The following is a 12,444-nucleotide window of genomic DNA, read 5'->3' as shown; positions in this document are numbered from 1 at the left end:
AGTGCAAGGTGGCTAGCTTTATTTTAACTCCTTGCCTGCTGAAAAACTGACCTTAGGAAAGTGATCAAATTCTTTAGCACTCTAAATGCTTTACAAGTGGCCTAAAGCCTAAGGGTGTGGAACCATCAATTGGTTTGATGACCATTTCAATCGAATATTCAGCTTAGATCTAAGAATATATAAATATATTTGGAATAAAAGTATGTCCCAGATAAGCGAATTGCACTAGTATTTCACTTTCCGTGCCATGTTCAAACCAAGCAAACACCTAAGCACCCTTCTGAACTGAAGTCAGGTTATCACCGGATTCTAGGATGGTCTAAGTTCTGTCCAGTGGAAAAGCATGAAGCTTGGATGCTGCAAATGCAAATGTCTCAAATTACGTTCAATAAATAATAATCCCTGATTTTTATTACAAATATTAATTAGGGTTGTTTTTTTAGAATGCTGCATGGTATTTTTTTTCATGTTTTTTTTTTTTTTTTTTTGGTACACATTAGGCTTTCTAATTCTTTAAAATTAGAACAGATATGCATTCTTGTATATTTTTTTGGGTAAAATGGTCAGAAATTGCAAAAACATTACAAATTTTCCATAGTTTTTTAATGTAATGTTTTAATGATATTTATTCATTGAATATTTGCCCCCTCCCCAATGACTCCTCTAGTTCGTAGCCACACAAAATGCATTGCGGTCTATGAAACAGCGCATTCTCATGTGTTCCTAGTGCTGACATGCCATACCAGCACCCGCAGTCTGCAAAATGTCTGTATGGAGAGTTTCCATGCAGACATTCTGCTGTGTGAACCCGGCCTTACACATATATAAATCAGAAATTACCCGACCTTACACATATATAAATCAGAAATTACAGACATACCTCCTAAATAATAAATTATTTTTCTCTATATGAAAATCTTATCTTATCTATTTCTTACTGAGCTGGTGAGGCACATCCTCCATTTTCCTCATTACCACAAGGATTCCCCTCTGCCACCATGCTGCCTCTGTGCTTGTTATGGCTGTGGATGTAGATGGAGATGGGTTCATATATTTGTTGCTGGAGACACTGGGCCCTAGGCTCATTCTCCTGAAAAAATAATTTTCTATGAATCCAGTAAAAAGGGTTGATATGGCCTCTGGTATCTTCTTGTGACACAAGCCTCCATCTTTCCTCTTTCCCAAAGTGTAAGTTGTGAGGTAAAGAGGCATCATGTGATGCATGCGAAAGATTTAGGGGCAAAGAGCCACAATTTGCGATGCGCCTAAACTCTGCGCAAAATGAGACAGATTAATAAATGTTAAAGAGTACCTGTCACTAAATGGAACTTTTAATATAGTGTTCCTTGTGTAATTAGCAGACACTTTTCCATTCACTTACTTAAAAAATTATCAACATAAATATGCTTAAAATGTAATAGAAAAAATAGCCACTAGGTGGCTCTGCTCTGTTCCCTGCCACAATTAATACAATGAGTTTGGTCTCCTCCCGGCCTGGCAGGAGACCAAACTCAGGAAGTGCTTCTCTGCACTGAGCTTGATTGTCAGCTGTACATAGTGGTCCCCCAGAAGGCTTCAGTGATGATATGCCTGCTGGGAAACGCCCATGCTTTTTAAAGCTCTGAAACTTTTTTAAGGGTGGGAGGGGTGTTAGGAGTAGTTAGGGAACATAGCCTGAGTTTAAGGATTTTATACAGTGGGGAGCAAAACAACATTAGAAATGCAATCTCCCCACTATGAATAAATCCCCCCACTGAATATGAAAGTAATTGTTACTGTCAAAATATCAAGAAAAACCACAGTTACATTGGGGGCAGTGGCGTAGCTATAGAGGTCGCAACAGTTGCCATTCACAATCACAATGATGGCCGGCACCGCCATAGTGTTAATTAATCAGTATGACAGCTGCTGCTAACAGACCTGTCCGTCCGGCAGCAGCAGAGTCTACATTAGGACCAGGGGACAGAGTGACTATCCCACTCCTGCCTTGCTGCCGCATTAAGTGAGTGGAGGAGCAGGGGCAGGGCACGTACGGTGCCAAGTACAGGAAGCCCTGCCTCTCTCCTTCCGCAGTGACTGCCCGCTCATTCATCTGCTCAGCCGCCCGCAGGACCATCTGTCACAGTCGGCCAACTGCCCGCAGGACCGTCTGACAGTCCGGCGCAGGACCGTCAGTCACAGCCCGGCAATCCGCCCGCAGGACCATCTGTCACAGTTCGGCCATCCGCCCACAGGACCGTCTGTCACAGTCCGGCCATCCGCCCACAGGACCGTCTGTCCGTCCGCTTCCCTACCCTCCGGCCAGCGGACCCCGCTATCCCACCCTGTATGAGTAAAACCCAGCGCATTATAAATGTATGGCGCTGTAGTGCGCAGCGCCATTCATTTACGGCATGGCTATGAAGTTAGCGCAGGAACTCCTGCGTTCACTTCATAGTAGTTGCGCATAGTGACATCCTCTGATGTCAGAAGCCAGTGTTTTCCAACCATGTTGCCTTCAGCTGTCGTAAAACTACAACTCTCAGTATGCCTGGACAGCCAAAGGTTGTTTGGGCATGCTGGGAGTTGTAGTTTTGTGTCTCCTACTGTTTAAAAACTACAACTCCCAGCATGCCCGGACAGCCAAAGGCTGTCTGGGCATGCTGGAAGTTGTAGTTTTGCAAAAGCTGGAGGTGCCATGGTTGGAAAACACTGGCTTACAGTAAATGTCTTAAAGGAGTACTACAGGATGCAAAAATTGTCATTCAGACTGCCGGCAGTAAAATAATAAATATACATACCTGCTGTCGCTCCCCTGGTGCCTCTAGGGGAGTGGCCTCCACCGCTATCCTTTTCCTGGTTGCCGGTGGTCGTTGAGTCATACTGCACACAGTCAATAACCGGCCGCAGCAAAGTCCTGCCTTTGGCGGCGATAAGCAGAGCGGCAGTGGGACTCACCGACCACCAGCAACCAGGAAAAGGATCGCGGCGGGGGCCGCTCCCCTAGAGGCACCAGGGGAGCGACAGTAGGTATATATATTCATTATTTTACTGCCGGCAGTCTGAATGACAATTTCTGCATCTTGGAGTACTCCTTTAAGTTGGAGAAAAAAATATATATTGTGGAAACCTATCTTATCATAAATCATCCTGTACAGATTAACATTAGGGTAGGGTTACATGTAACAGATCCGTAGCATATTTTACGCTGCGCATCTGCCGATGAGTTGACTCTATAGAGTGCCTCCTGCTGTTTTCCCCCCTGTGTGCTGCTCACAATAGCAATCTGCCACTAATAGGCAGCCACACAGGGACCTGCAAGTCACCGTGGGCACATGCAGTGTACTCTGAGACATCGTATAGCGGCAGATTGCTGCTGCAAGCAGGACACGGGGGAAAACAGCTGGAGGCACACTATAGGGTCAAATCATTGACGGATCAGCAGAGTAACATACACTACTGATCTGTTACATGTGACCCTACCCTAAGGGTGCATTCACGTGTGTGTATTTTTGCTGCAGATTTGCTTCAGCAGATTTTGCTGATGTGTGTGTATGTAAAATGTGTGTGTGCATGTACTGTATGTATGATGTATGAATGATGTGTGTGTATGTACTGTATGTATGATGTATGAATGATGTGTGTATGTACTGTATCTATGATGTATGAATGATGTGTGTGTATGAATGATAGATGTGTGTAAACAAGATGTATGTATGTATGTATGATTTGTGGAGATGTATTTTGCGGGGGTTCTAGAGCCGGCGGGTGTATGTATGATATGTGTATGCCTGATGTCTATGTATGATGTGTGTGTATGTATGTATTATGCATACGTGTGTATGTACTTTATGTATGAATGATGTGTGTGTATGTACTGTATGTGGCAGTAATATATTCAGGGGTACAGAGGGTGGCAGTATTATATTCAGGGGTACAGTCGGTGGCATTATTCAGGGGGTACATTAGGAGGCAGTATTATATTCAGGGGTACAGTAGTTGGCTGTATTATATTCAGGGGGTACAGTAGTTGGCAGTATCAAATTCAGGTTGTACAGAAGGAGGCAGTATTATATTCAGGGGTTACCACAAGCGACAGCACTGTTTCCCTCTATCTTGAGCTTCAACGGGCTTGTGAGTTGTATTCCAAAAAGTAACCCCCCGCATCCTCCCGTCCTGTAGATAAAGCTGCTCCCGATTGCGGCATACTCGATCCTGAATCCACTTCCATGTTTTTGGGCTTTTTGTAGCTGCTTGCTACTAGCGTGCTCTGGGCTTAATAGAGAACCTTTTTAACCCCTCACCTTAGGACCCGGCCATTTTTTGAACATCTGACCACTGTCACTTTAAACGTTAATAACTCTGGGATGCTTTTAGTTATCATTTTGATTCTGAGACTGTTTTTTCGTGACATATTCTACTTTATTTTGGTGGTAAATTTTCGACGTTACTTGCATCCTTTTTTGGTGAAATATCCCAAAATTTCATGACAATTTAGAAAATTTTGCATTTTTCTAACTTTGAAGCTCTCTACTTGTAAGGAAAATGGATATTCCCACTACATTTTATTTTTATTCACAAATACAATATGTCCACTTTATGTTGGCATCATAAAATGGACATATTTTGCTTTTTGAAAAAATTAGAGGGCTTCAAAGTAGAGCAGCAATTTTCAAAAATGTCATGAAAATTGCTAAATCTGAAGGGACAGATGTTACAGAACTAAAACTCCCAGCATGCCTGGGCAGTCTAGGCATGCTGAGAGTTGTAGTTTGGCAACATCTGGAGGACTACCGTTTGCGCACCACTGTAACAGCGGACTCCAAACCGTGACCCTCCAGATGTTGCAAAACTACAACTCCTAGTGGTTGCCACAGTAAAGATCACTTTACTTTCACTTTCATTCCCCCCCCCCCCCCCACCGTCGCTTCCCTACCTGAGCAAGGATCCAGCAGTCTCCAGCGACGATAAGCTGTTCCCAGGCATCTTCAGGTAAGGTACCCGGCCTCCATCTTCTTCCCACGATCCCCTCGACATCCAGGGGTGGCCAGAACAGGGGGTTGCCATGGCAACCCACTGTCCTGCTCTGCCATTGGTCAGAATCAATTCTGACTAAGGGCAGGGGATAGGAGGAGATCGCAGCATTGCGACTTCACTCCTACCCTGCAAGATGATCAGGGCTGTCCCTGACAGCTCCAGTCATCCCAATTTTCCGGGTAATCGGGTCACCAGAGACCCGATCAGCCCGGAATAGGAGAAAATCGCATGTCTTAATTGACATGCGATTTTCTGCGATCGCCGAGGGGGTACAGTGGGTGACAGTATTATATGCAGGAGGTCCAGTGGATGATAGCTTTATATTCAGGGGATACAGTGTGTGGCAGTATTATATTCATTGGGTACAGTAGGTGGCAGTATTATATTCAGGGGTATAGTGGGTGACAGTATTATATGCAGGAGGTACAGTGGATGATAGCTTTATATTCAGGGGATACAGTGGGTGGCAGTATTATATTCATTGGGTACAGTAGGTGGCAGTATTATATTCAGGGGTATAGTGGGTGACAGTATTATATGCAGGAGGTACAGTGGATGATAGCTTTATATTCAGGGGATACAGTGGGTGGCAGTATTATATTCATTGGGTACAGTAGGTGGCAGTATTATATTCAGGGGTATAGTGGGTGACAGTATTATATGCAGGAGGTACAGTGGATGATAGTTTTATATTCAGGGGATACAGTGTGTGGCAGTATTATATTCAGGGGGTACATTATTTAGCAGAATAATAATGATTATTGTCTTTATACAGAGGATGAGGATCTACTGACAAATTAATGAACCAATGATGTCTGGGTATCAGACTCTGCAGAGAAGATGGAGCTGGAAGACGTCCTGACGTCTGGACCAGATGAAGAAGTAAAGAAAAGACAACAGAGAAGACGTCACTCAGGTCACTGATATCATTGTGCATTCTCCTGACTGTCCCATCAGCTGGAGTCAATTGTATGTTCCTGAGGCTCTCCAGACATAATGGGAATTATAACTTTACAGCAGCTGATTGGTGATTGGTGGGGGGCCCAGCAGTTGGACCCCCTCCAGAAAAATGGGCTGCTTATTCTTAAATGTCTGTTTTGTCTTTCTTGCCCTGCCTGTTAGTCAACTTATATCATTGTGTATTCTCCTTACTGTGTCCCATCAGTGCTGTAGACACTGATATCTTTGTGCAGCCGAGTAAGGTGTTGTCCGGCATTGGGGAAGCGGGTCGTATGGTGGTAGGGGGGCCCAAGGCAATTTTTCGCACTGGGGCCCTGGGGTTTTAAGCTACGCCCCTGATTGGGGGAGGTGACAATGGAGTTTTTTCAATTTTGTTTTGCAAAGGACCAGTGGAGCAGTTTCCCATAGCAACCAGTCAGCTTGCTTCTTTCATTTTTAAAAAGGCCTCTAAGGCTACATTCACACGTACGCAGATTTGATGCACAGGATTTTCTGCTGCAGATTCTAATCTGCAGTTACAAATCCTGCGCATCAAATCTGTGCCGGATCCTGTATGTGTGAACGTACCCTAAAACATGACAGCTGGAATCTGATTGATTGCAATGGAAAACTGCATCACTATTTCTTTGGACATAATTTGCTTTATGATATTAAATGAATCTTTGATTCTTAGTAATTTCATAGTAAATATTCTTGGAATTCTTTAATATTATTATAGAATAAAATAAAATCTACAGGTGTGCTAATATCATTTAGGTCAGATTCATGTTCATAGATTTTTAAATAGCACTTTTGCAAACTTTTTGGGCGGCATTTTGTTTTGTGACTTTGAGGGGAATTTATCAAATTGGGTGTGAGTTTTGGACGTTATTAGTCTGCAAATGTTGTGGAGGCAGTGGCAGGCATGCGCCAAATTTATCAAATGGCCCACAGACCTTAATACATTTGTTGCATGCCGTTTTAAAGGACAGGGTTGACCTGCTCTGTGATAACTTCTAAATCTGGCCGTGCGACATTTGTGCACAAATAAGTCCCACATGATAAATCATTGACCACTGCATAAAGTGTTCTAAATAAAAACACTTCATGGTAATTAAATTTAAAGGTTCTAAATGAAGCATCGCAGAAAATGTCTCATATCCCCTCATTATGTATACGGTGGTCCCTTAAAGGGGTAGTCCAGTGGTGAAAAATTTATCCCCTATCCTAAGGATAGGGGATAAGTTTGAGATCGCGGGGGGTCCGACCGCTGGGGCCCCCCGCGATCTCTCTGTACAGGGCCCTGGCTCTCCGCCGAGATAGCGGGTGTCGACCCCCGCACGAGGCGGCGGCCGACACGCCCCCTCAATACATCTCAATGGCAGAGCCGGAGATTGCCGAAGGCAGCGCTTCGGCTCTGCCATAGAGTTGTATGGAGGGGGCGTGTCGGCCGCCGCTTCGCGCGGAGGTCGACACGCCCCCTTCCCGCGGGCTGTCGGGGCTCCGTACAGGAGATCGCGGGGGCCCCCAGGGGTCGGACCCCCCGCGATCTGCAACTTATCCCCTATCCTTAAGATAGGGTATAAGTTGTAAACCATTGAGTCACCACTGGACTACTCCTTTAAGTTACAATATTAATTGGTTTAAGGGCGAACAGAGTATGTTGAAACCATTGCATCTTCAGACCATAGCTCTATTGATTAGTTTCATAGGGAGAGATTTATCAAAGCCTGTCTTAAAGGGGTACTCCGCTGCCCTCCGTTGCCCTGCTTCCGGAGCTCCGCTCCCCAGCGTCCGGAAGTTTATTGTTCCGAACGCTGTGTGCGGGCTTCCGTGTTCAGGGCCGCCCCTCGTGACGTCACAAGGGAGCGGGCGTGAGGTCACGAGGGGCGGCCCTGAACACGGAAGCCCGCACACAGCGCTCGGAACAATAAACTTCCGGATGCTGGGGAGCGGAGCTCCGGAAACAGGACAGTGGAGGGCAGCGGAGTACACCTTTAAGGAATAGTGATGAGCGGCATTGGCCATATACGAATTCGCGATATTTCGCGAATATATAGAAGAATATTCGTCCTATATTCTCGTATTTCTCATATTCGTTATATTCGCATATTCGCGTATTCGAGGAAGAAAACAGTGAGGGGGTGGGCAACTTTACTATTAGTTGCTAGGGATGTTGTTGATAACCTCTGACAAGTGATTTGCATCATTTTAATTGTCCCACAAGTCAAAAGAAGGAATATGCGCATATGCGAATATGCGCATATGCGAAAATAGCAAATATTCGTAATTTCGAATATATAGTGAATATATTCGCAATATTCGTGATAAAAATTCGAAATGCGAATATTCGGGCCCAAAACTATTAAGGAAGAGTGGTGCAGTTGCCCATAGCAACCAATCAGATTGCTTCTTTAATTTTTATGGAGGATTGAAAAAATAAATAAATGAAAGAAGCGATACAATTGGTTGCTATGGGCAACTGCAACACTCCTTCTCTACACTGGTTTTGATACATTTTCCTGATAGTCTCCAAAATCTCAACCCAAAGTATGAAAAAACTAAAATTTGCTACTATAAGCTATAAATCACTTTATACATAGTGGATAGGTACAGTAAGTTCAGTATGCCTAAGATACAAAATGGAGCTGCCCTCATCTAGTGTCCAAAGGGGCAGCAATTCCGGGCACATGTAATAAGCAGTACAGTACTGTTCTATACTGTAGGAAGGTGCTTCTAGACAACGAATCAGTGTATACACATAAATATTAGAGGAGTTTAACCAGTTAGTTGTCCACTCTGATTGGTCAGATCTTTCAGCCGTTCACACGACCAGTGGATCTGGACTGTTTCTGGCATTGCATGTTGAATATGGTTTCAAGTTACAAAGGTTCAGAAAAGATAATCATAAGTTTAAAATATTGTAACCTGAGGGCATTGTAACTTAAGGGATCACTGTACACTTTCTTTTCCCCTGTCCTATAGAGAGGCCCATGGGAAAACCCCAGAAAGAAAGTCGCACCTAGAACATACTGCATTTTAGAAACATGCCACTGACACCAAAAATGCAAAAACCAAAATGCCCAAATTGTTTCAGTCTTTTCTATGGACTTTAAAATAACGTCTGGCGCAATGTTTTTGAACTAAACATGTCGAAATGTGTGACTCCAGCCTTAGGATTATTCATCATTTGTGGCATCTTGACATTGAGATAAATGAAGTAATATATACCTTAGGATTTACATGAGTGTTTTTCTTACTGAGTGATAAATATCAAGACTAATTCCGTAGACTGAAGGTTAAATAATGGAAATCACATAAACTCTTCCCATATTTTTATTATACACGTGCTTGAGAAAATCCCCGTGACACAAACATAGTTCATTCCATCCTGTGCACTATCTTTCATCACAGCAGTTATTTCCCAGCTTAGAATGTGCACACGCATCTCGCACATTATACTTTACTGGACACATGGAGAGGTGAGGTGAATTGATCGTTTCCTTAACACCCTTTGTTGGTTTTTCTGGTAAGAAACCTTCAATTATTACAAATACAGTGTTTTTCAAGCCAGACAATGACTGACAGCTAAATTACAGGTTTGCTTATACTGTTCTCTCAGTTTCTGTGTGAGACAGGTGGAGGTGACATATTTCCTCTCGCTATGTAAATAAGATCTTGCAATAGATCACAGTTTGACCCTTAACATGTCTTTTTTGGTTAATTAGAAGTGTACGGTGAACGTGAACTCAATTATAAATACATTTAAATACATAAATACTTCTAAATAATTTCCTAAATGTGCTTACAAAGTCCACAGCATTTTAGGATAAAAGTACAGTCGTTAATATCTATAAACCAATGTCAGAGCCAATATACGCTTGTTTTCATGGAGTTTAAAAATAAATAAATAAAATTTATTAGTCAGCCAAACGCTTGTGTGAAGCCTACATGAACCAAAAGAAACCAAAATTTCTATTATGTAATGCCAATTCTGTAAACAGTCTCTAGCAAAAAAAAACACAAAAAAAACAAACAAACAAACCTGCTTTTTAACTTAATAAATAAACAATATTGATAGTTTAATAGCTGAGCATTCTGACAGCATATATTTTTCTAGATCAGTAAGAGGAAAAAAATTATGACGTGACTCAATGTTTAGAAAAAATTTTTTTGATTTATTAACAAAACAATTTCTCAGTTAGTATTTTGTTGATCCTTCTCTGGCTTTTATGACAGCCGTAAATATGTATGTACACTTGGGCTTTGATTGTTTCGGTAATGATTGGCATCTACCTATCTACCTTTATCTGACAAGTAACCCGATTTTATTCAACCAATTTCCTACAGTTCTGAAAAAACATTCAGTCTTCATTCATTGTTCATGCCCATTTGTTTTTTTATTTCTTTTGTGTATTTTCTATATTAAAATGTACAGTATTCTGTGCATATTTGATGCGCAGGATTTGAAGCTGCAAAACTAAGTACATTTGGTATTGTTGTAGTCGAACTTATTGGTACTGCACAGTGAAAAGTCTCCCGTACCAATCCAAATTGACAGGCAAAACTGAATTGAAGTAAACAGCTGTTTTAAATGGGTACTCCACCACTAGACATCTTATCCCCTATCCAAAGGGTAGGGGATAAGGTGTCTGATCGCGGGGGTCCCCTGCGATCTCCCTGCTGCACCTGGCGTTTGTTTGGAGTGTCAGGTGCAGCGCCGGAGCGCTAAAGGCTCGTGACGTCACAGCCGCGCCCAGCTCGTGATGTCTTGGCCAAGCCCCCTCAATGCAATCTATGGGAGGGGGTATGACGGCCGTGACTTGCATTGAGGGGGCATGGCACGAGTGAAGTGTGACCGTGATGTCATGAGCCTCCACCCCACAGTAGTGCACCTAAATTTATGTATTATTCTATATGTTACACATCCACACTTTTCATCGGGTGTAGGAAGCCATTGTGGCACTTTTAGTCTGCTGCAGGCATCCCCCATTGTATGCATTTTATGCTGGGGATTGCCCTAACAATGGACCACAAGCGCAGGATCTGCTCCCCCAGCATACATGCACAACTGCATTTGGGGTTGAGTATTTCCTGCCATTTGAAACTACATTTTTTTCTTGTTGTGCATATCTTGTACTTGGAGGTGTATAAACTCCAAATCTAATGCACCTTAATCACTAGTTTAGGCAGCATTTTGGTTCACCTATGAGGATGATGCAGATAAGTCACTGACAAACTCTTTTGACAGTAGCTTATTCCCAAAGGAACAAAAGTGCCAACATGCTTAATTCTGGTCACCCCCATTGTCAGATGTCAGAGGGCATTTAGGAAGAATGCCCCAATACACATTAGATTATCAGATGACATTTATCTAGCTACACCTCTGATTTTTTTTTCTCTAAAGAATGAGGATTAACCTCAATGTGTGAATGGTACCTACTTTATTTGATTCCTTCTTATAATAATGAGGAAGTCTGAGCCCTTAGACAGAAATGGTCTGTCCCAGCCATAAGAAAGTGTTACTCTGTATTTGGCATTATTCCAATACCACCCTAATATTTTATTTACCAGATGTGAGATGACCATTGATGTTCCTCTTGATCAGTAGTTGTTCCCTCTTTGATTTGACTTTTATTAGTTACATTGTTGCCCAGTCTCTTTTTTTATTTTTACTGAGGCACCATGGACAATGAGATTACGGTTCGAAAAGTCTAAAGTAAATTTTATGTTCTGATGGGATATGCTATTATGTTCTGAATGAGTTGTTGTTTTGCCCTCATAGTAATTTAAACAGGTTGGTGACTAAGAAGATTAAGCAGTGTTTTATCTCTTTTACTTCTAGAAAGAAAGACTCTTAGCATAGTTTAATTGCCAAAGCCTTAGAAATAATCTTTTCATGGTAATATACAATTTATTCTTCAGATCCTTTAATTTTTTCACATTTTGTTATGTTTATGCTTTGTTCGCAAATAAAAAAAATCCCCTCAGTTATTTTTTTACCATAATACCATAATTTTTTACCATAACAACCCCCTGGCCGACCCATTGTAGCCGGCATAGGCTCTCCTACCTCATTCCTTTCCAGCTATGTAGACTGGCTTATTGCTCCCCTGCTCCCTCATATACCAGCGTATCTGAGGGATACGGGGGATTTAATAGCAGCACTGGATACCTTTGATTGGCAGGAAAGTTATTCCCAGCCTCAATTGACGTAGAGAGCTTATACACTCGCATCCCACAGGGTGCGGGTGTGCAGGCTCTCCGTCAATTTTTAGCAGGATCGGACAAGTCTCAAGCACTTATTGATTTAATTTCAGATTCCACTTCACTCTTCCTCACAAACAATTGCTTTCAATATGGCGAACAGTGTACAGACAACGTCTTGGCACAGCAATGGTCACGCCCATTTCATGCTCATTCGCCAATATCTATCTCGCCATATTTGAAAGCAATTACATTTTCACAACATCCAATCCCTTCATCCGG

This window comes from Hyla sarda, chromosome 1 (genome assembly GCF_029499605.1).
Source record: "Hyla sarda isolate aHylSar1 chromosome 1, aHylSar1.hap1, whole genome shotgun sequence".
In the NCBI taxonomy this organism is placed as follows: Eukaryota; Metazoa; Chordata; class Amphibia; order Anura; family Hylidae; genus Hyla; species Hyla sarda.
This window is presented reverse-complemented; position numbering follows the sequence as displayed.